Source organism: Eretmochelys imbricata, chromosome 14 (genome assembly GCF_965152235.1).
Source record: "Eretmochelys imbricata isolate rEreImb1 chromosome 14, rEreImb1.hap1, whole genome shotgun sequence".
NCBI classification, from domain to species: domain Eukaryota; kingdom Metazoa; phylum Chordata; order Testudines; family Cheloniidae; genus Eretmochelys; species Eretmochelys imbricata.
In genome coordinates this window covers 31,877,794-31,902,235 of record NC_135585.1, presented here as the reverse complement: position 1 = coordinate 31,902,235, position 24,442 = coordinate 31,877,794, and the positions used below count along the sequence as shown (strand labels likewise).

At 52.4% G+C, this 24,442-nt stretch overlaps 1 pseudogene; it reads left to right on the top strand.

Annotated features, from left to right (window-relative positions):
• Positions 1–290: 290 nt before the first annotated feature.
• On the top strand, positions 291–24,140 carry LOC144275018 (butyrophilin subfamily 1 member A1-like; annotated as a pseudogene).
• The last annotated feature ends 302 nt before the right edge of the window (positions 24,141–24,442 follow it).

Sequence of the window (24,442 nt, the reverse complement as noted above, 5' to 3'; positions counted from 1 at the left end):
GCTTCACCCACCCAAACACCCAAGTATAGGGGCTCTGCCCCGTCCACCCCACTGGGGGCTCTGCCCCTCACCCATGGGCCCCACCAGAAGACTTACAAACCCAGCATCTGCACCTCCTGGGTCTTTCCCCACAAGGGCTCAGTCCACAGGTGCCCCTACTCCACCCATGGTTGAAGGGAGGGAGTCATTGGATGAGCAGCTATTTCCCTTCTTATCCCTTGTCTCCTTGGCTTCTCCATAGTTCATCAGCTCCTGTCCAGCCCTGAGGCCAGGGAGAGCCACCCTGCCAGATGCTGGGAGCCTGTCGCCCACACTGCAGTGCTGCCCTGCTCTCAGCTGTCCTGCTCCTGCACATTCAGGCTGCAGCGACCGGTAAGGAGGCTTTGTCCTTAACAGTGCTGGGTGGTCACAGGGCCCCAGCTGGCTCTCACGTATGGCGGGGACAGTCTGGGGTGACTGCCCTGGTAATGCACCGGGCTCGGGGGTCAGAGCGCAGGATCTAGCAATCACTCATACGCACAGTAACACGTGACACACTCCTTCATCCATCCATCCCGCACGTCCATCTGTCCATTCCCATATACACCCCTCCATCCGTCCCATCCTTTCTTCCATCCAGCCCCCCACATCCTTTCTTCCATCCCAATACACAACCCTCCATCCATTCATTACATCCAGGCATCCCCATACATACTCCCCTCCATGCATCCATCATCTATCCCCACACCCCTCCATCCTTCTCCATATACACTCCTCCTCCATACATCTGTCCTTTCCCCAATCCATCAATGTACACCTCTTCCATCCATCTCCCCCATTCATCCATCCATCCCCATACACACCCTTCCCTCCATTCATTCATCCCTATAAACATGCCTCCACCCTTCCCTCCACCTCCCTCGCTCACAGCTCTCCCTGAGCCCCTATCTCTGGGATCTGCTGGGGTCTCCGAACTGGGTGGTGGGGCTGGGGACTGGGCTGTGTGAGAGGTGAAGCCACTTCCCCGCCGCTCCCCTCTGACCCCAGGCTTGTAAGCTGTCTCTCTGGCCCTTTCCCCAGTGAGGTTCCAGGTGCTTGTTCCTACCAGCCCCCTCTCCGCCCCACTGGGGGGCATGGTGCTGCTTACCTGCCACCTCTCCCCAGCGCTCAGCGCCCAGGCTATGCAGGTGGAATGGAGCCAGCCCCAGCTAGGCCAGGATGTCCACGTGTACCTGCCGGACGGGAGTGAGGTGCAGGGTGAGAGGTACCGGGGCAGGACGGAGCTCCTGCAGGACAGGATCCAGAGTGGCAGCCTGGCCCTTCGGATCCGGAACCTCGCCCTGCGGGACGAAGGGCACTACCTCTGTGACTTCCAGTCCAACAGCACCGTTGGCAATGCCACACTGGAGCTCCGTGTGATGAGTGAGTGATCCCGGGGTGGGGAGAGGCCAGATTCAGCCTACGCGGCTCTGGGGACGGGGGGATGGCCCAGGGGACACCATCCCATGCAGCCTGCTGCAGTCACAGGCCAGAAAACCTCCCCCAATGACTCCTCCGTCCAGCCCAGCTCTCCTGGCTGAGCTAGACCAGAGCCTGTGGGACAAAGACGTCCAGGCTGCATATAAGGACCCCGAGGGATGTGGGCTCCACAGCAGCCCAACAGAGCCTCCTTCCATAGAGGACGCCCTGCAATGGCAGATATGTGCCCCCTATTTCCAGTGTGGATGTCTCAGCTCCAGTGCCCAGCCATCGGCTCGCCCTCTCCCTGTGTCTGCTGGAGTAAAGAGCCCCAGCTCTCAGAACCCCACTCCACGGCGCAGTCCATAAGGGGATTGGGAATGAGGATAGCATAAAATCAAGGGAGAATTCACATCAATTTCATTCCCCCAGGTGCCGGCTTGGATCCCCTCCTCCACGTGGGTGGATATGACGGCAAGCAGATGAATGTGATGTGTCTCTCTGTGGGGTGGTACCCAAAGCCGAAGGTGCTCTGGAGAAATGGCCACAGGGAGAGACTGACCCCATCTAATGAGGAAAAAATCTCGAGAAACCGGGGCCTCTTTGATGTCTCCAGCTACGTGGTAGTGACTGAGCACTCAGACCCAACGCTGATCTGCGCCATCAGACCCGGCTCACCCGGCCCAGAGAAAGTCTCAGCCATTCTTATCTCCAGTGAGCTGCTAATGGAACCAGGACACAGACGTGGGTCCAGATTGGCACTGATAGACTGTTGGGGCAGTGATTGTCTCTTATTGCGTGTTTGTGCAGTACCCGGCATGACGCGGCCCTGATCTTGGTCACTGTGTGTCTGTGCAGTCCGAGGGGGTCCTGATCTCAGTCACTGTGTGTCTGTGCAGTGCTCAGCACGACAGGGCCCTGATCTCAGTCACCAGGTGTCTGTGCAGCGCCTGGCACAAGGGGACCCGATCTCAGTCACTGTGTGTCTGTGCAGTGCTCAGCACGACAGGGCCCTGATCTCAGTCACCAGGTGTCTGTGCAGCGCCTGGCACAAGGGGACCCTGATCTCAGTCACCGTGTGTGTCTGTGCAGCACTCAGAGCTATGGGGCCTTGATCTCGGTCACCGTCTATCTGTGCAGCGCCCAGCGCAAGGGGGCCCCGATCTCAGTCACCGTGTGTGTCTGTGCAGCACTCAGAGCTATGGGGCTCTGATCTTGGTTACTGTGTGTCTGTGCAGCACCCGGCATGACGGAGCCCTGATATTACTTGGGGCCTTTAGGCGCCACTGAAATGAAAAAATGAAATACAATTATATTCACTAGACCATATTGAAAATGTCATCTTTATTTAGTTCTAGGACTCAAATGCCCAAGCAAAACCCCTCTTTGTTAAGCACCCTATTATTCAAGAATTGCCAAAACTCTCAGCCCACATCCCTGGGTTCTCCAAAGAGAGCTCCAGTGGGGAAAACCAGAATTCAATATTTCTGGGGTTTAAAAACAAAATGGGAGAAAATAAACAACATTAAGAAAATAGCCCACTGAGGGCCTTTTCATGCATCATGAAGGAGCCAAAACAGGGCCCATGTCCAATTATTTTGTTTGTTCATTTGCCTTTGCATGTTGCAGAAGCCTAAGATGACATCTCTTCTTTCTTCCTTTTGCAGATGAATTTTCCCCCCAGTCTCCTCTTGGAAGGTTGGCCTCTTCTTGTTCCTGTCAGTTTGTGTTTGCCTCCTCTTCTTGCCTGCCTGCTACTTATGGAGGGTTCAAAGAGCAAAAAGGAAATCCTCCAATTTAACCACAAAGAAGTGATGGATCCTTCAATACAGGGGAAAGGAAATTACAGCCCTACGTGGGTATTAATTGTTATAAAGCAAAACACCTGCTCTGCTCCCCCAGCTAGCATTATTTTCATTATATGTATTACAGATACCCTTACGTGGCCCAACCAAGATCAGGGCCCTGTAATGTCAGATACTGCACAGACACACAGAGACTGATGTAACCCTTCCGCCCGTCAGAGTTGGCAGCAACAAGGGCCGGGTTCAATATCTAGGGAATCCATTCCAATAACACAATGCAAACCGTCTCGAGCCCCCACCCAGTGACCTGGGACAAATATATACCACCCCCACCGGGCACCTCCAGGAGGCAATACTTCCCCTCTCGCAAGCACATAGTCTGAGTGTAGCAAAAAGCCTTTTAATAACAGAGAGAAACAATGTGGCATTATGTTGGGGAAACACCACCAACAGGATTCATAACACAACCCATGAGCAAAAAACCCACCCCAAGCAAATTGGGGCATGCCCTTCCCTTTTGTTCTTGAGTCCAGCAACCCCAAATCACCCAAAGGCCCAAAAGTCCAATGACCCAAAAGTCTCTGTCCCTGGTCAGGGCAGCCAGAGTTCAAAAGTTTATCTACAGAGCTTTACCTCCCAACCTGGGTGGAGATGGCGGAGGTAAGAGGCACCTTACATGATCTGAAGCTGGCTGCCCCACAGCTCCCATCGCTCCGCTCCGCCATGCACCCCACAAACTGCTTCGCTCAGCTCCGCTCTGCGGCCCACATGCAGCTCCCGCCATCCCACGAACTGCTCCACATCCCACCAGCAGCTCCCACCGTCCTATGAACTGCTCCACCAGCCTGTCCACAAGGCACTCCAGCCATCCCACAAACTGCTCCACAATATATCTTTAGGCTACCCCACGACTTAACACAACACTCAGTGATTTCAGCTCTTAGTCAGTTCAGCTCTTTGGTGAATTCAGCTTGTAATAGGGGAGCCTCAGTGCCGGTGCACTATTAGCCCAAAGTGAGCTCAGCAGCCTGTAACTAGACTTCTAATGAAATCAAAATTAGCTCTGATATTCTACAGTGGAGAGAGGAAGAAGTGCAATTAACATGTAAGGCCCTCACCAAGGGAACCATGCCACCAAGTATTAATACTTTTCCCCAGCCTCTCTCAAGTCACACAGTTTTGGAACCCATAACACTTGCCTAGCGAGTGCTACTTAGTTGATAGTGAGTCCCTCCATCATAACAAAAGGCCAAGTACAGTTCCAAGCACAGTTCCCATAATCAGGGTAATAACAATTTATTCTTCCTGCCCCAATAACAGAGACACTGGGGATCCCACAGCAACCAAAGTGACCATTTGGGCAGCTATGGCCTCATTCTAGGCGGGGTGGGTGTGCCTATGCAAATGAGATCGGCCCCTGAAGTTCTTTTCCACAACTTGTCACACCTCACCACCAGATGTCAGGGTGGAGCTCATCCTGACACTGCTTACATCCTCCCCCCAGCCGAGAATTTGTCGTCCCGACAAATCACACTCCCTTTATACCAACTCATTGGTTTCCTCCAAAGGGCCTCAGGAAGCCCACTTCAGCTTCCACAAGCCTGTGTGCTAAATGTATTGGCTCCTCACTAGTCACCCCAGGTGCATCATAAGTTAACCGTTTTAGTGGTCTTATCGCCCTGTCTCGTCTATTGAGAATCTCTGTTGCCGAGGTAGGGGGAACATCCTCTTGAGTGACGGATGGAGAGGCTTCCTTTGAGGGTCCCTCGGCTACTGGCGTAGGCCCCTGCACTCCTAGTTCTAATGCTGGAGGGTCCAAGGTGCCCAGGACATCCTCTACCTGTCTGTCCCCATTGTCCAATAACCTGTGTGTGTCATCACAGGGGGGTCTCATCAGCAGCACCGGGGTATCAGAAAGGGGCCTAAATATTTCCGCCATGGGGTTTAGGGCGGAAGAGGGAAAACTCTCGTTTGATTCAGCTGATCGAGACTGAAATCTTGTCTCCATCTCAGGCTACACTAGGGTTGTGTCTTCCTCCTCAGACTCACTCTCAGAGGTGCAGAATAGGGGTAAGTTAGCTGCACGGGGCCCACTGTCTGTGTTGGATGGCGGCTTTGGTCTAGCACCTCTGTTCTGCCCGGCTGCCCTGTCGTGGCCCATCTCATAAGGGGTGCTTACCAATACCCCCACAGGGAGCAAAAGGTTTCTATGCACCGTCTTTATTTGCCCTGGACCGTCTTCAGGTTTGATCTTGTAGACCGGCAGATCTCCCAACTTTTCCATCACCAGGTAAGGTATTGCCTTCCATCTGTCAGCTATCTTGTGTTTGCCAGCAATACCCAAATTTCGTAGCAGGACTCTGTCCCCCGGCTGGAGCTCCTGCGAACACACTCTAGCATCTTATCGATGTTTGTTGCGGTCTGCGTTCTTCCGAGCCGCAGCGGTAGCTAAGTGATAAGCATCCCGCAGCTTTTCTCTTAGTTGGGATACATATTGCTGATGAGTTTCATAGCTATCTCCATCCTCTGATACACCAAAGCACAAATCTATGGGTAATCTTGGTTCTCGCCTAAACATCAAGAGATATGGGGTGACTCCCATAGCATCGTTCTTTGTGGCATTGTAGGCATGCACCAGAAATGTGACATGCTGGCTCCAGGTTGCCTTCTGCTCTGGTTGCAAAGTTTCCAACATATCTAATAGGGTTCGGTTGAACCTCTCTGGCTGAGGATCACCTTGGGGGTGATAAGGCGTTGTCTTAGACTTTTTAATTCCTGCTATCTTCAGCACCTCCTTCAGAAGGTGACTCTCAAAATCCCGCCCCTGATCAAAGTGTATCCGAGCCGGGAATCCATAGACTGAGAAATATTTGTCCCACAATACTCGACCGACGGTGGTGGCCCTCTGATCACATGTGGGATATGCCTGTGCATACAATGTAAAATGGTCAGTCACTACTAGAATGTTCCCAGCTTTCCTCTTGTCTACCTCTACAGACAAGAAATCAATGCATACCAATTCCAAAGGTTTGTTGCTGGTGATGTTCTTGAGATATGCAGCCCTCGTGGGCAGAGTTTTCCTTTGAACACATCGAGCGCAAGTCTCACATTTCCTGCGAACATCTTCAGCCATTCGGGGCCAATAGAACCTACTACGAATAAGTTCCAGGGTCCTCTCCATCCCTAAATGCCCGAAGTCATCATGCAGGGCCCTCATGGCCAGGGCTCTGTACTTTTTTGGCAGTACTAGTTGTGCTCGTTGTTTTTGTAAAGGGTCGGTGGTCATTCGGTGTAGCACTCCCTGAATCAGTTTTAGTTTGGTCCATTCTCTCAATAGTAGTTTACCCTCCGGGTTAGGTGGGACAACCGCAGCTGAGCTTCGCCCCTCCCTTTTGGCAAGTAGCGTATCACGAATGTCAATATCTTGCCGCTGGGCTTCTTGCCAGTCAGCCGCATTGAGCATGGGCAAAGGAGATTGGTCCAATGCAATATAGTTCACTGAAGCACAAGGCATGCATTCAGGGGGCAGGCCCAAAGTTTCTGCAACACATCCCTGAAGGCTCTCATGGGCCTCTGGCTCTCAGCGACTCACACTGCAAATAGCTCTCACTCCATCTGTGGGTATCACAGCAACTTCTGGAGCCTGTGGATGCCTGGACAATGCATCTGCATCTACATTGCTTCTCCCTGATCAGTACTGAATGCTGAACTCATAGCTAGCCAAGGCGGCCACCCATCTCTGCATCCAGCTTAGCACTTGTTAACACATAAGTCAGTGGATTGTTGTCTGTCCACACCTGGAACTGAGCACCATACAAGTAGTCTTGAAATTTCTCAGTGATGGCCCATTTCAAGGCCAAGAATTCCAGCTTGTGGGTGGGATAGCGAGTTTCACTATCAGACAGTCCTCAGCTGGCAAAGGCTACAGGTTTACGTTTGCCTTCCAGTTCCTGGTACAGGACTGCTCCCAGACCCTCCAAACTGGTATCAGTATGCAGGATAAATGGTTTGCTTGGGTCAGCAAAAACTAGGACTGGAGCATGAATTAGGCAAGTAATGATTTCTTGAAAAGTCCTTTCACATCTCTCACCCCACCGTGGCCCAAATGGTTCAAAGGGGCCATAGTGTCTCTGCACAGGAGACTTTGGGGATCTCCCCTTATTCTTGGTCTTAGATTTGTTCTTGCTGGACTGATGTTATGATGTTATGATGTTGAGTCAGCAGTGTGCCCTTGTTGCCAAGAAGGCCAATGGCATTTTGGGATGTATAAGTAGGGGCATAGCGAGCAGATCGAGGGATGTGATCATTCCCCTCTATTCGACATTGGTGAGGCCTCATCTGGAGTACTGTGTCCAGTTTTGGGTCCCACACTACAAGAAGGATATGGATAAATTGGAGAGAGTCCAGCGAAGGGCAACAAAAATGATTAGGGGTCTAGAACACATGACTTATGAGGAGAGGCTGAGGGAGCTGGGATTGTTTAGCCTGCAGAAGAGAAGAATGAGGGGGGATTTGATAGCTGCTTTCAACTCCCTGAAAGGGGGTTCCAAAGAGGATGGCTCTAGACTGTTCTCAATGGTAGCAGATGACAGAACGAGGAGTAATGGTCTCAAGTTGCAGTGGGGGAGGTTTAGATTGGATATTAGGAAAAACTTTTTCACTAAGAGGGTGGTGAAACACTGGAATGCGTTACCTAGGGAGGTGGTAGAATCTCCTTCCTTAGAGGTTTTTAAGGTCAGGCTTGACAAAGCCCTGGCTGTGATGATTTAACTGGGAATTGGTCCTGCTTCGAGCAGGGGGTTGGACTAGATGACCTTCTGGGGTCCCTTCCAACCCTGATATTCTATGATTCTATGATTCTATGTCCCCTGGTAAGATCATTCAGAGGCTTTACAATCGTAGCATAGTTTTTTAAATCTGTTTGAAAATGAACAAACTGCTTCGCTCTGCTCCACTCTGCGGACCACATACAGCTCCCGCCGTCCCACGAACTGCTCCAAGTCCCACCAGCAGCTCCTGCCGTCCTATGAACTGCTCCACCAGCCTGTCCACAAGGCACTCCAGCCATCCCACAAACTGCTCCACAAGATATCCTTCAGGCTCCCCCACTACTTAACACAACACTCAGTGATTTCAGCTTTAGTCAGTTCAGTTCTTTGGTGAATTCAGCTTGTAGTAGGGGAGCCTCAGTGCTGGTGCACTATTAGCCCAAAGTGAGCTCAGCAGCCTGTAACTAGACTTCTAATGAAATCAAAATTAGCTCTGATATTCTACAGTGGAGAGAGGAAGAAGTGCAATTAGCATGTAAGGCCCTCACCAAGGGGCCCATGCCACCAAGTATTAATACTTGTCCCCAACCTCTCTCAAGTCACACAGTTTTGGAACCCATAACACTTGCCTAGCGAGTGCTACTTAGTTGATAGTGAGTCCCTCCATCATAACAAAAGGCCAAGTACAGTTCCAAGCACAGTTCCCATAATCAGGGTAATAACAATTTATTCTTCCTGCCCCAATAACAGAGACACTGGGGATCCCACAGCAGCCAAAGTGACCATTTGGGCAGCTATGGGCTCATTCTAGGCGGGGTGGGTGTGCCTATGCAAATGAGATCGGCCCCTGAAGTTCTTCCCCACAACTTGCCACACCTCACCACCAGAAGTCAGGGTGGAGCTCATCCTGACACTGCTTACACTGAGATCAGAGTCCCATCACACCAGGCACTGCACGGACACACAGTGACGGAGATCAGAGTCTCATCACCCTGGGTGCTGCACAGACACACAGTGACGGAGATCAGAGTCCCGTTCCCCCTGGGCGCTGTACAGACACACAGTGACGGAGATCAGAGTCCCGTTGCCCTGGGCGCTCCACAGACACACAGGTATGGAGATCAGAGTCCCGTTCCCCCTGGGCGCTGTACAGACACACAGTGACGGAGATCAGAGTCCCGTTCCCCCTGGGCGCTGTACAGACACACAGTGACGGAGATCAGAGTCCCGTTCCCCCTGGGCGCTGTACAGACACACAGTGACGGAGATCAGAGTCCCGTCGCCCTGGGCGCTGTACAGACACACAGTGACGGAGATCAGAGTCCCGTCGCCCTGGGCGCTCCACAGACACACAGTGACGGAGATCAGAGTCCCGTTGCCCTGGGCGCTCCACAGACACACAGTGACGGAGATCAGGGTCCCATTGTGCCAGGCACTGCACATACACAGTGACTGAGATCAGAGCCCCGTCAGGCTGGGCACTGCACACACGGTGTTAAGTTGTCCAAGGTAACAGATGTCCAACGCAGCCAACTACATACAATTATTTATGAAAGGCAGGGAAAATTAAAGGCAGACTGAATTAGTCCAAACACACTGGCCAACCAGTACCACCCAAGGAGTGTGCTGAGAGCATGACTGGTAAACAAGAGGAGAATGGAATCAGAAAGGAATGGAGCAAAACTGGCTTGTTGGAAATTTGGCTTAATTGGTGGACAAAATAATGAGGGGAGGGGCTGTTCCCCCATCATTCTCTTTTGGAGTCCTGAAAAAGAGTCTTTGGTGGGGATTCACAATGGCAGAAGCTGAGTTGACTGGAAAGAGTCAGGCCTACCAACATGTCTGCCACCCCCACCGTCTCCTGGGAGCCCGGGATCTACCATTACACCGTGGGGCCTGCACCGTCCTGATCCTGAGTGTGGTCCCAGCCAGACTGACTCAGACAACACTACCACCTCCACTGGCTTTGACTAAATCCTGAAGAGCAGCTGGGACATGAGACTTGGGTCTTTGCTGTCCCCCAGCCCACCGTGTGTCCTTTTCCTTCCCTCCTTATTATTTCTCTGTCCTCTTCCTCTTCTTTTGCCTTCTGTTTAATGAGAGTCTGGCTTAGCTGCCCAAGGCTGAATATTTTGCAATACTGTTGTGAGCCCATGATCAGAAAAGCATCTAAAAGCAATGCCCTAAACCAGCCCAATGCTGTTACAAGGTCTCGGAGTGGCTGATGGCATCATGTGCTGGGCCTGTGTTTCTCCAACAGTGAGTTTGTGAGTGCGAGTTAACGCTTGAGACAGAAGCTGCATTTTCTCTCTTGGCTGTTCTTTCCTTTCATGTCTTGAATGTGTTTGTCTTGTTTTGTCTTAAAGGAAGCAGGAGCAGATTCTAGCAACAACAGCTTCAGCCCATCTCAGCTCAGCTTTTGTCTATTCCTGCAAATGGACAATTTAATACCCTCTGTAATACCAGCTGAAGGATTGTCAAACGGCCAGAACTCTCTTCAGCGAAAGGGAAAGGGATGTTGTTACAACAAAAATCTCCCTTAATAGTTTACATTTCAAAGGCTGGACCATTTCCCCTTCTTTTTCTGTCTCTTTAACAAAAGGTTACACTGATTTTTAAGAGTGGTTGTTGCCATGGGACTAAGCAGGCCGAGGTCTCAGCCCTCGGAGTCCCAGCCCGTGTTGAACTGTTTCATGTTGGACAGTGACAGGGTCACGCTAACACCTTGGACTCTCTGGCCCCATTTCTTCCATCGAAATTAGCACAGACATGTGGGAACTGAAGCTATGTCTACACTACCGCAGTAAGTCGACCTACGCTACGCAACTCCAACTATGTGAATAACAATCCTGGAGTCGATGTACCTTAAGTCAAGTTACCACGGAGTCTACACCATGGGGGGTCAACAGGAGAGTTTCTCCCCTCGACTTATTGTTGGGGGTAGAATATAGGGTTCGACTGGAGAGTGATCTGCTGTCGATTTGGCAGGTCTTTACTAGACCCATTAAATTGACCGCCGATGGATCGATCTCGAGCGTCAATCCCTGCCGTAGTGTAGACCTGCCCTCAGATATAGGCCCCTTTGGCAAGCGCAGGGTCATGGCATAGTGCCCCCTTATGGACTTTCCCAGCATCCTGACCCTGCTGCGGTTACAGTAGAACCTCGGAATTTGGAACACCTTGGAAATGGAGGTTGTTCATAACTCTGAACAAAACGTTATGGTTCTTTCAAAAGTTTACAACTGAACATTGGCTTAATACAGCTTTGAAACTTTCCACAGAAGAAAAATGCTGCTTTCCCTTCATTTTTGTAGTAGTTTACATTTAACACAGTACTGTTCTGTATTTGCTTTTTTATGTTTTGGTTTCTGCTGCTGCCTGATTGTGTGGTTCTGGTTGCAACTGAGGTGTGTGTGGTTGACCAGTCAGTTCGTAACTCTGGGGTTCATAACTCTGAGATTCTACTGTATCTCCATGGGGTGTGGGGAGGAGGAAGCCTCTGTCCCCTGCATCCATTCCTTTTAGGGCACTGAAGGGGCTTAGTGCCTAACTGTTCCCAAGCAAAAAACTAAAGTTAACTGACTACTGGGTTGTCCCCAGTCTCCTAACAGTTTCTTAGAGGAGCAACGCCGTCTCCTGAGGGCTGAGTGCTTCTCCTCCAGCGGCTGCCCTACTACATCAGGCCTGTTTCTCCACGCTTCCTGCAGAGAGGCAGAGCTCTGTCTCCCTTCCTTGCCAGCCAGCCCTGAACTATGTCACCTTTTGTCTATGGCCGCTACTTCCTTCATTGTCTGCTAGATGTGCTTTTTAATCTATCTCCTTTTGCACAGTCTAGTAGCCTTAAGAAAACTCAGCCAGGCTTTCTTTGCACAATTCCATTTCCTTGGCATTCTCACATAGGGTTACCATAGTTCAAGTTCCCAAAAAAGAGGACACTGCTGGGGTGTGTGTGTCTGTGTGTGAGCTGGAGGGGGTATCTGTAGCAGGGGTACTCACTGGAGGTGGGCTGTGCCACTCCCTGTCACGGTGGCAGGGCAGCTGGTGCAAGCTCAGGATGAAATGCCAGTCGTCAATCAGCGCCTCACAGCGGGACTCCCTCCCCAGGGCTGGGAACCTAAGCCTAGGTGGGTGGGATCTGGCAGCTGTTGCTTGCAGGGGAATGGACCAATCAGGAAGCAGACTAATTTCTGAGCAGCTGGCTTGTCTGTTCTGCAAAACCCCTGGAGGTTGCCTGTTATTTGAAAAATCCACCTGGACAGAGGAAGGAGGCTCAAAAAAGAGGCTTTGTACAGGAAAACCCGCATGTATGTTAACCTGATTCTCACCAGACCCTTTGGGGACAAATCTCTGATCCAAAGCAGACTTCATTTTTCATAAAGAAACTTTATTTCCATAGAATATTGCCCACTCTGCCACAGACCATGATCAATAATGTCTTTGGTTTTGCACACTTTACCCAGCCCGCCTTTATATCTTTTTTAATAACTGTAACTTATCATTTAAGGTACAATGACCTGTTAACGCTTAAAATGAGTACTTCACTTTTCCTTTCCTGACTGCAGAGTGTAGTATTATCTTGGATTTTGGAGCATACGTCATAGAACCTTCGTCCTTTTGGTTCCTTAGTCCGTTGTTCTTGTCACTCCTTTGCAAGCTCCTTCATGACTTTCAAATTCCAGCCTATTTAAGGGTATTTTAATCTCCACCTCCTCATTTTTTAGAGCATGTTTTATTGCTTTGTCAGTCATCTCATTTCTGGGTATTCCAATACATGGCGGAATCCATGTTGTTTGTTATACAGACAGCTGCCTGCATTGTTTCCGGAGTGAGGAAGGTTATTTCATTTATGATGTTATTTCTGCTTTCCGAAGTCCCTGTTCCAATTGTCATTTTGCCTGACAAGGAATCAGATAAAATTACAGCACTGGTCAGCATAGGCGGCAGGTATAATAGTCCAGAGGATGCTAAGCCTTCCCTGGCACAGCTGCTGCAGACCTGCCGCTGGAGACCTGGGCCATGGTGGCCCCACCTGCGTTCTGCCTCTTCCCCTCCCCACTCCGCCCCTTCTCCAAGGCCCCCATCTCCCACCGCTGGCCAAGTCCCTCCTGTCCTCCAGCCCCCTGCACCCGCGAGACACGCCCCCACCCGCTGCTCGTTTGTCCCAGCAGGTGGGGGGGGCCTCGCGGGGGAGGGGGGAGGAGAGGAGGAACGCGGTGAGCGGCGGCGGAGAGGGGCCGAGTGGGGAGAGAGCCGAGGAGGGGCAGGGCCTGGGGTGGAGCAGGAACAGGGTGGAGGTGGATGTGAACTTGGCTGCGAGCAGAAGAGGTGGGACAGAGAGCTAGCCTCCCCCAGGGGAAGCTTCACCAGTCACCCATGCCGGCTAGTTGCACATCTCTTACCCAGCTTAGTGCCAACAATATCCTGATTAGATCAGCCGTCGGAACGGTCACAGGATTCGGTTTAGATTTCTGGATTCCAAGGCTAAGGACGCAGACGGCTGTTCCCACTCGACCCGTGATGTCATCTTTGGATCCATCTCTATAGATTTAGCAAAGCTCAGCCCTGAACTGAGCCACATTCTCACCTTTTATTCTCCCTCCAGGCTTGGCATTGGCTACCGGTGCAGCGGGAAGGGGCTAGCTGGGCCCAGAGACTCCCTTTAACCCCTTCTTTGCTGGTGTGGGGCTTCTCTCTGTGCCATCGCAGGCAGTAAGTGGGTTGTGGTCACTTTCAGATATCACAGGCCTCCAATAAATAAGGACCTGGAACTTTTTACACCTACAGGCTACAAGCAAAGCCTCCTTCTCTGGCCGAGGGAAAGAGGAGGAACAAGGAGCAAGGCTACAGTTCCAGCGTGGCTGCCCCCCACTTCTACCCAGGTTCCAGCATTCCTGTGGAGGCCCTCAAATTGGCCAGGGCCCCTGGGCATGGGCCCCATTAATCCACCATTGGTTTGGAACTTCTGGTCATGTTCTTCTACGGCTCAAAATGTCACCTATGTAAACCTTGGTACCCTCTACACCATCCAAAATGTGTTGCATTTTCCAGTGAAACGTTGTGGGTGCTGAGCACAGCCCAATCTGCGCAGTCTGTCTCCCAGAAAGAGTGCTGGATGTGCACAGACATCAGGTCTGCCACCTGGCAGAACCCTGCTGTCACATCTGGTGTATAAAAATATCTGGCATCATTCACCTCCACAAAGACGTCTCCGCTTTGTAGATAGTAGGAAAAGTTCCCTTTTTAGTATTGATTTAATTGATTTAATCCTGCATAAGCCAAGGGTTCTGTCTTGCCTACAGTCACCAGTATGTGATTAGTCCTGCCATGAGTGCCAGGAACTGGACTAGATGACCTCTCGAGGTTCCTTCCAATCCTATGAGTCTATGATTCTATGTGTACACACTCCTGGTTCTTCTATTTGATCTATGTTTCCCAGAGCAACAAGCTTAGCCTTTGCCTTAGGGTGACGGGAATTTTTCCAGGAATGTGACTTGGAGGGTGGTTGGGCTCTTTCAGCTTTATTGTGTACCATATCCCCTGGAAGATGTCCTCAAACTCTTCCTCAATTGTTTTAGTCCCCTGCCCCTCCAGTGAGAACCCTCAGGGCTTGCCATGCTCCTAACCCAATGGTTCTCAATGCCAGCCCACGGGCCACTTGCGGCCCAATCATCACAGAGCTACGGCCCATGTAATATCCTCAGGGCCATACGAGTAGTACTGGATGCGGCCCACAATGGTAAATAGGGTGAGAATCACTGTTCTAACTTAAGAGTGCACACTCTTTTCCCCAGCACTGTTACTAATTGGATCCTTTACAGTTTGCTTTTTACCCATACAGCCATAGGAGCTGAGTTTTACTTTTTCCCAGGGGTGCTCCATGCCTGCTCTGCCCTGAGGCCCTGCCCCCATTCCATTCTTCCCCCAAGTCCCCGCCCCCATTCCACCCCCTGCCCCGAGGCCCCACCCTCACCCTGCCTCTTCCCAGCCCCGCTCCGCCCCCTCCTAGGAGGCCCCTGCCTGCCTGCCACTCATTGCTTTCCGTCCTTCCACAAGTCTTTCCCCGAGCTGCCAAACAGCTGTTTGGCAACATCTCCAATCAGCTGTGGCTGGTGGGTGCTGCGCACTCACTATTTTTTTCCTGTACGTGCTCCATCCCCAGAGCACCCACGGAGTCGGCACTTATGCATACATCTAGTTTGCATGCTCTCTTAGTGGGGGTAAGCTCAGCTCGGTAAACCCTGAGTTGTACTCGTTTTTCTTCTACTGCCCGGGGCCTTTTCTGTCAGTGCATATCACTGTTCCTGGGACCATAGTGGCTCGTGCACCTGCACTGAACTTACAATGAACAAATGTCCCATTTGTTTTCAGGGTGACAGTCCCGTCGTCTTCTGCTGCAACGCGGTTCACTGCTCCTCTGAAGAATTCCTCTGCACTAGTGGTACCGCGGCCGTCCTCTCTAGCCACGCTGTGCACATGCTACTGCTGCTTGCAACGTTTTGTAAACCGATGTAATCTATTGCCGTTCTTGCCTCATTTCCCATAGGCTGGGCAGTGTCTTGGCTTGTTCTGGTTGTCACAGCACGTGCAGCTCCACGTGCCGGTCTTCTGGACTCTGACTTTGAGCTCCACATGTCTCTCTCTGCTTATGGTCTCTTTTCCTGTAGTGTTTTGGATTCTCTGTCACATCCACAGTGTCAGAGCACACTCCACCCTCCATAAGCTTCATTCTGCTCTGCCTCCTTTCTGTTGTTTGACAAATCGTAATGGCCTTGAGACGGATTTATGCTGGGTGTTCCCGTACTGTCGCTCTGAGTTTTTTGTCTTAGATCCCAGTCATGATCTGGTTCTCTGATCAGGAACTCTGTTAGCCCCCCATGGGCAGTGGGTATTGCAGGTCAGGGGAGGCTGAGCCTCCCCAAATGACCAGGCATGGCCCCACCCACGCTCCACCCCGAAGCCCCCTCCTGCTTCCCTCTCTTCCCAAGCGCCTCTTCCCCAAAGTGGGGAGAGGCAGAGGCTGGGGCTGGGGCTGGGGCTAGGACAGCCTGGCCAGCAGCCTGGGGCTCAGGGCGGCTGGGTCTGGTGCTCTGGACCCCCAGCACTGGGGCAGTCCAGTGCTCCAAGGTTGGGCCCACCCACCCAGCACTCCGGTTCACGCGCTGCTCATGTAGCCCCCTCAAAATTACAAGATTGCCTGGTCAGCCTCAGATCAGCCACAAGCTCTTCTATAGTTTCACCTTCTTTTTGAATGCTTAGATTAAAAGATTCTCTCTCCTCTGGTTCATTTTTTTGGGGAGTGCCACCCACCTCAAACTTCTGTAACCCAGTCTGATAATCAGCCTCCTCTGCATGCGCTAAGAGGAATCTGTCAAACACATCAGGTGCTTCAGGACCTGTTATTGGCATTCACATTCCCCCCCACCCTTTAAATCAAGGGAGATTCACTGCGTAATTCTCCAGACAGAACAATTTCTGCCTTTGAAATTAACAAACTGCCTCCCTCAGGCCTGTGATCTCCTTTCATTTGTCCCTCTGTCCAGCTGTCTCTAGAGGACGTGACCCTGGAGCCAGACACAGCTCACCCCAGCCCAACCGCTCGGGGACATTGGACATTTACTCCTGCGTACTGGGCTTGGACAGCTACCTGTCAGGGAGACGTTAGTGTGAGGTGGAGGTGGCAGGTGCAAGGGGCTGGCTCTGGAAGTTACCAGGGAGTCTGCCAGCAGGAAGGGCTGGTCCAGTTTCAGTTCCAGGCAAGGCACTTGGGCCATCCAGTTCTCCATGGGCCAGTAGAGGGCAATCAACGTGTAGTGGAGCCAGCTAGACACGCCCCAGAGACCTGGCAAGATCAGAGTGTAACTGGACTATGAAGTGGGGACCATGTGCTTCTATGACACTGAACCTCATGGTTCCCATCCATGCATTCACTGCCTCCCTTACAGGGAAGAGCTGTCAGTTCCTCTGGGTCTGGTCTGTAGGGACCTCCCTTAGGCTGTGTCCCTGAGCCTCTCCCAGCCAGATCTCTGCACATGCAAACCTGCTGATGCATCATAGGATCAGACGCAACTATCCGGATTGCAGGACAGCCCTGTTTCAATGCATGTCATGCCATAAATGGGCAGATGGCTGTGTTTACTTACTATGAAACCTCACGGGAAGGCTGTTTTCATACTGCAGGAATGGAAATAAACCTGCTTTTAATGAAATAGAACTTTGGAAACAAGTTCTGTTGAGTGCTGCTGTACCATCCCCCCCAATCCAGATCATCAGCAAGGGTCAGACACCAAGCTATGTGAGGTACAGATGCCTGGTTCCCAGGGGGTGAGATCCCCAGAGACTGGTCAGACTACCAGTTTTTCTTTCTCTTTTTTTTTTCCCTGTCATTTTTCCAAAGCTGGAGAAGTTTTGAAAAGTTACAGAATGGAAAAATGAAAAAAACCAATTTTCTAGATATTATGTTATTATTTATGTCTTTGGGGTAGTGCCTGGGAACCCCAACCATGGGCTAGGACCCCACTGTACAAGGTGCTGGCCAAACACAGAACAAAAAGACAGTTCCTGTCCCACAGAGCTAACAATCTAAATAGAAACAAAGAAAGCTCCATGGATGCCATTTGTTCCTTGCATTCAGTGGCAAGAGAGGGGGGGAGGGATAGCTCAGTGGTTTGAGCATTGGCCTGCTAAACCCAGGGTTGTGAGTTCAATCCTTGAGGGGGCCATTTAGGGATCTGGGGCAAAAATTGGGGATTGGTCCTGCTTCAAGCAGGGGGTTGGACTAGATGACCTCCTGAGGTCCCTTCCAACCCTAACCTTCTATGAATCTATGAATTCTGTGAAACAATAGGGAAGAAAAAAAACCAAACTCTGAAATTTCCAAATAGTCCAGAAACCTAAATGAAAATTTCAGTTCAAGACAAAATGAAAAATGCATTGGATTGAAATTCCCCACTGAGGAACCTAGCTGAAAAAAACATTTCTCTGCCTCCCCAAATGATGGTTTGGATGAACTCCCGTTTTCTGGTGGGAAAAGGGTTTGGTTGGACCATTCCCAGCAGCAAGACTCGTGGTGCTGTTTTCTATTATCTGCATTGTGTCAGCAGCTGAGAGCCCAGCCACGGGGTGAGGCCACACAGGCCTGAGCAACTAGCAGAGAGAAGAGCTTTGTGCAGTGACGGAAGCCCTGATGTGGTTCCACACTAATAGCTCACAGACATGAACATGTGCAGGTATGTTCACAGTGGGAGGGATTTCCCTGATCTTATAGGCATGAGTCCACAGCTAGAAACCAGCCCTTGGGCTAGCCCCATGCCTGCATTACCCTCCCACAGTAAACCCAGCAACTGTCAGGCCCTGCTGGTGTAACTCATGGGCAGAACATCTAGGGCTGAGTTACACACAGACCTGCATCAAACAGCCTGTCTATTCCTACCCCCCTTTCCGCCCATCCTATCTGCGGGACCTCATTCAGCTCAGGCCAGCAGCATCATAGATCACGTTGAATGAGGGTGGAAAGAAAAAGTAGTTACCCCACTTCACAGGTAAATTGGCAGTTGGTTTAAAACAAACACAAGGAAGTATTTCTTCACACAACACACAGTTAACCTGTGGAACTCTTTGCCAGAGGATGTTGTGAAGGCCAAGACTATAACAGGGTTCAGAAAAGAACTAGATAAATTCATGGATGGGCAGGGCTGGTGTCCATAGCCTCTCTTTGCCAGAAGCTGGGAATGAGCGACAGGAGATGGATCACTTGCGGATTACCTGTTGTGTTCATTCCCTCTGGGGCACCTGGCATTGGCCACGGTTGGAAAACAGGATACTGGGGCTAGATGGACCTTTGGTCTGACCCAGTGTGGCTGTTCTTATGTTCTTACAAGGGTGGAGGAGGTAAGAGTGATACAGTGTGTCACCCAGATGTCTCTGGCAGAGCCAGGAACGGACCCACATCTCCAGGGTCCCAGCCAAGTGCCCTTTCCACCAGGCCAGTGATCTCCTCACTCCAGCTGGCCCCTCAGTCTGGGCACTGGGGCTCTGTTAGACCCTGACAGTAGTGGTGACGGGCGTCACTGCCCCAGAGCCCTCTGCTGCTCACGTTCTTTGCGTCTCTGTTCACGGAGTCTTTTCCAATAGGCCCAATTTGACATTTCCTGCCTAGCTCCTCCAGGCAGGGCTAGCGATTACGGACATTGGGCAAGATCCCCAGCTGGCATCAATGGGGCCAGATCCCCTGCTGGTGTCAATGGGCTGTAGCTCCATTGGAGTCAATGGGGCCAGATCCCTAGCCATAGATGCTGGCTTTCTCCAGGCATGGGGGTTGCTCAACCCCCCGCTTCGCCCCGGGTCCCGCCCCGACCCTTCCCCTTCCCCCAAACCCGTACCCTCGTCCTGCCTCTTCCCACCCTGCCTCTTTCCCGCCTCTACTCACCCAGTTCCACCCCCCCCGAGCGCACCCCATCCCCACTCCTCCCACTTCCTCCCAGAGCCTCCTGCATGCCATGAAACAGCTGATCGCAGTGGGCTGGAGGCGCTGGGAGGGAAGGGGAGGAGTTGATCAGCAGGGCTGCTGGCAGGTGGGGGGTGCTGGGGGCGAGGTGGGAGCAGGCTGCCAGTGAGTGCTCAGCACCCACTAATTTTTTTCTGTGGGTGCCCATGGAGTCAGTGTCTATTTCCCCAGCTGGTGTCTATTGGAGTCAATGGGCCAGATCCCGAGTTGGAGTCAATGGGCTGGAGTCATGGTGCCAGACTCCCAAGCTGATGTAAGTTTACCAGAGCTCCGTTTCTGTCGATTAGGCCAGATCCTCAGCAGGTGTAAATCAGTGTTGCTCCACTGGAATTAATGCCAGTTTACATCAATTGATGATCTGGCCCAGTAATTTCTGCTCTGTAAAAATGTATTATTTGTTGCCAAGGACAAAGTAACTGAATGGTTCAAGGTAATACAGTAATAAACATACCGACCTGATTCTTAGCTTGTTCACCCCTGTGTAAATCAGGAGTAACCCCATTGGAGTCACTGGGGCTGGTTCCCTTCCGTTTATACAGCGTAGCTTCCGCTGGCCCCACGTAACTATTTTCCAGCATAGTGACTCTCTGTCCAAAACTGCCCATGTCACCTGAAGCAAAGTCCCTGAAGTCTCTGTGCCCTCTGTACCTTGGGGGTAACTATCGCTCCCTGCCTCAGAGGGGGTGGTGAGGGTGAACTCACCAATGCATGTGAGATGTTCAGATATCACAGTAATGGGAACCAGAGAAGCACTGTGACCAAAACCCATCCATCTGTGACCAAAACCCAGGAGCCCTGATTCCCAGCCCCTGCCCCACCCCCTGCTCTAACCAACTAGATCCCACTCCCTCCTAGAGCCAGGGGTAGAACCCAGGAGTCCTGGCTCCCAGCCCCCCACGCTCTAACCCACTAGACCCCTACTCCCCTCCCAGAGCTCAGCCAGGGATAGAACCCAGGAGTCCCCGGCTTGTGTGCCTTTCTGGGGCTGCATTCTGCTCACCTGGCTCGTTATCTCAACACAGTGGATTAGCTCTCTCCTGGCAGGGTTGCCATGTCCCAAGCGAGCCGATTAGAGGTGACCTGTGACTGGGAAGAAAGTCCACCCTCCTTGTTCTGTTGCCCTTTGAGTTATTTTCCAGGCAACCAGGAGTCCCCTTGGGGGGAAGAGAACTGAACCTAGCAAGGTGGGAAATTGCCTGGTCCGCAGCCCCAAACCATATTCCAACTGCCCAGCACTGCTGAGGGCTCGGCCAGGCATCCAGCCTCATCTTGGCAGACGCTTCAAGGGCTGGGAACATGATGGGGATTTGATAAACAGCCCTCAGAGAATCAGTATGGGCCAGGAGAGGCAGATGGCAGCTGGGCCTGAACAGGTAGGAAGGAAGGAGGCAAGTGCTGGGGCCTTTCAGATGTAACAAGCAGGCACAATGCCAGCCAATATCAATCGGGGTTATCAGCGATTTGTAGGGGGGAACCTTGTGGGTCAGTGGATAGGGTACTAGACTGGGAAGCAGGACTCCTGGAGTCCATCCCTAGTTTGGGGAGGGGAGTGTGGCCGAGTGGTTAGAGCAGGGGAGCTGGGAACCAGGACTCCTGAGTTCATCCCTGGTTTGGGAAAGGGAGTGGGGCCAAGCAGGTTAGAACAGAGGGGCTGGGAGTCAGGTCTCCTGTGTTATCATAGCTAGTCTGTCTATGCCTCAGTTTCTCCTCCATAAAATGGGGTTAGTGGTCCCTCTTCTTGTAGGAGGGTTGTGGGAATTATTTAAAGTTGGCTAAGGGGGCTCAGATAGTCCAGCAATGGGGGTGGAGTGGCTCAGAGACATGCCTATAAGTACAGTAGAAAGGACAATCCCATTTGCGGTGGAGGGACAGAGATTGGAAGTTATCTCTGGCAGACTCTTTTTCCAGAGCAGAGATTCTCCTAGAACAAGGGTGGGCAAACTTTTTGGCCGGAGGGCATCTGGGTGGGGAAATTGTATGCGGGGCCATGAATGTAGGGCTGGGCAGGGGGTTGGAGTGCAGGAGGGAGTGTAGGGTGTGGGAGGGGGTGCGGTGTGCAGAAAGGGGCTCAGAGCAAGGGGTTGGGGCATAGGAGGGGTGCAGAGTGTGGGAGGGGGCTCAGGGCAGGCGGTTGGGGTGCAGGAGGGGTGTGGCAGGGGGTTGGGGTGCAGGGTACAGGAGGGGTTTGGGGTGCGGGCTCCGGCCCAGCGCCGCTTACCTGGAGCAGCTCCGGGGTGGCAGTGGCACGCAGCAGGGCTAAGACAGACTCCCTGTCTGCCCTGTCCCCACGCCGTGCTGCTTCCAGAAGCTGCCAGCACCACATCCCTATGGCCCCTGAGGGAGTAGGGGCACAGGGTTCTGTGCACTGTCCTTGCCTGCGGGTACCTCCCCCAAAGCTCCCATTGGCTGTGGTTCCTGTTCCTGGCCAATGGGAGCTGCGGGGGACGGTGCCTGCAGGTGAGGGCAGTGCACAGACCCCTCTGCCCCTGCTCCTCCAGGAGCCGCAGGCGTGGGGCCCGCAGCACCACGGGGGTGGCAATCCCACGGGCCGCATCCAAAGCCCTGACGGGCTGGATCCGGCCTGCGGGCTGTAGTTTGCCCAGCCCGTCCTAGAAGGATCCACTCTGGACAACAGCTTTCCCCCTGGTTGGTCACAGCAGATCCCATATTCTCCTTTGGCTGCTCACATCCTTGCCATCCTCATGGGCTCCGACTCCTTGCCGGGTTATCCCAAGATGAAGGTCTACAGAGAAAAAGGTAACTGCTCCTGCGTGGTTCCCAGGGCATCAAAGAACCAGACCCCTGTGGGTGCCAGCTTACCTTCATGGGACGTTACACACCAGTTAGCCACACTTTGAGGTACCGCATCCTCCCATCCACGCCTGGGAAATGGAAGGTTCCCACTGGCCTTTGCTATCCTTTAGTGCCCATTATACAGTATAGCTGCCCCTTCCCACCCCTCACCCTCTGCTGCCCTGGTGCTCATTACACAGTCTAGAAGCCCTTTCCCATCCCTCACCCACTGCTGCCCCCAGTGCCCATTATACAGTATATATATAAAGTATAGCCGCCCCTTCCACACCCCCACCTTCTGCTGCGCCCAGTGCCCATTATACAGTATAGCTGCCCCTTCCCCGCCCCTCACCCTCTGCTGCCCTGGTGCCCATTACACAGTATAGACGCCCTTTCCCCGCCCCTCACCCTCTGCTGCCCTGGTGCCCATTATGCAGTATAGACGCCCTTTCCCATCCGTCACCCACTGCTGCCCCCAGTGCCCATTACGCAGTATAGACGCCCTTTCCCATCCCTCACCCACTGCTACCCCCAGTGCCCATTATACAGTATAGCCGCCCCTTCCCCACCCCTCACCCTCTGCTGCCCCCAGTGCCCATTATACAGTATATATATACAGTATAGCCGCCCCTTCCACATCCCCACCTTCTGCTACACCCAGTGCCTATTATACAGTATAGCTGCCCCTTCCCCGCCCCTCACCGTCTGCTGCCCTGGTGCCCATTACGCAGTACAGATGCCCTTTCCCATCCTTCACCCACTGCTGCCCCCAGTGCCCATTATACAGTATAGCAGCCCCGTCCTCACTCCTCCCCCTCTGCTGCCCCTAGTGCCCATTATGCAGTATATCCACTCCTTCCCCACCCCACCCTCTGCTTCCGCTAGTGCCCATTATACAGTATAGTCTCCCCTCCCCTCCCCCTCTGCTGCCCCCAGTGCCCATTATACAGTATAGCTGCCCCTTCCCCACCTCTCCCCCTCTGCTGCCCCTAGTGCCCATTATGCAGTTTAGCTGCCCCTTCCCAAGCCCCACCCTCTGCTGCCCTGTTCCCTTTATACACTGTAGCTGCCCCCTCCTACCTCTCACACTCTGAGATCTGGGGATACCAGTCCTTTCCCAAGTCTCTGACTGTACATTTTAAATTTTTGATTGAGAATCTCTGCCCAGGGCCCTCTGCCCTTTAGTATTTCCCATAGCTTGAGAAAGCAGAACGGAGGAGCTCTTGCCTGAGCAACTACAATAGCATTTTCTCCTCCTAGCTATAAGCTCAGGCTCTCGCCTGCTGGGTTGTCTCTCTCCACAGAGGATGTCACTCTGGACGCAGATACAGCTCATCCCAGTCTGGCCCTTTCCAAGGACCGGAGAAGTGTGACAGCCACAAAGACAAAACTGGCTCTGGCCAACAACCCAGGGAGATTCGACATTTACTTGTGCCTGCTGGGCTCCGATGGCTATGAGTTGGGGACGCATTACTGGGACGTGGAGGTGGCCGGCACAGAGGGCTGGGATCTGGGTGTCACCAGAGAGTCTGTCAGCAGGAAGGGATGGTTCAATTTCAGCCCCAAGCAAGGCACGTGGGCCATCCAGCTCTCCAGGGCCAGTACCGGGAAGTCACTGCAGAATGGAGCCTGCTGGACCTGCCGCAGAGCCCTGGCAAGATCAGAGTGTATCTGGACTATGAAGGAGGGGTTGTGTGCTTCTATGATGCTGACACCATGGCCCCCCTCCACGCCTTCACTGCCCTCTTTACAGGGAAAATCTACCCATTCTTCTGGGTCTGGACTGTAGGGACCTCCCTTAGACTGTGTCCCCCACAACCCTCCAATAACTGAGGGCACAGTCTAGAGGCTGCTGCCATTTCTAAGGACATCAATGGACATTGGACCACATTTTGTCTCACCCAGAGATTGAAGCATGAACACCGTGATGCGTCTGGATTTTAGCCCATGAGGCAGCATCTCCCTTAAATACCTCTGCACTGCCTGCCACGCTGCCCCTTGTGCATGGGAAATGCTCCCTAATAAAACCCAAGCAGCTGCTACCTTCTCCTCCCCCAGGTCCCTCCTTAACTGTCACCTCTGCCATGATGCCTCCAGAGTTCCAGCCTCGTGATCAGGGCTAGACAAGTGATCTG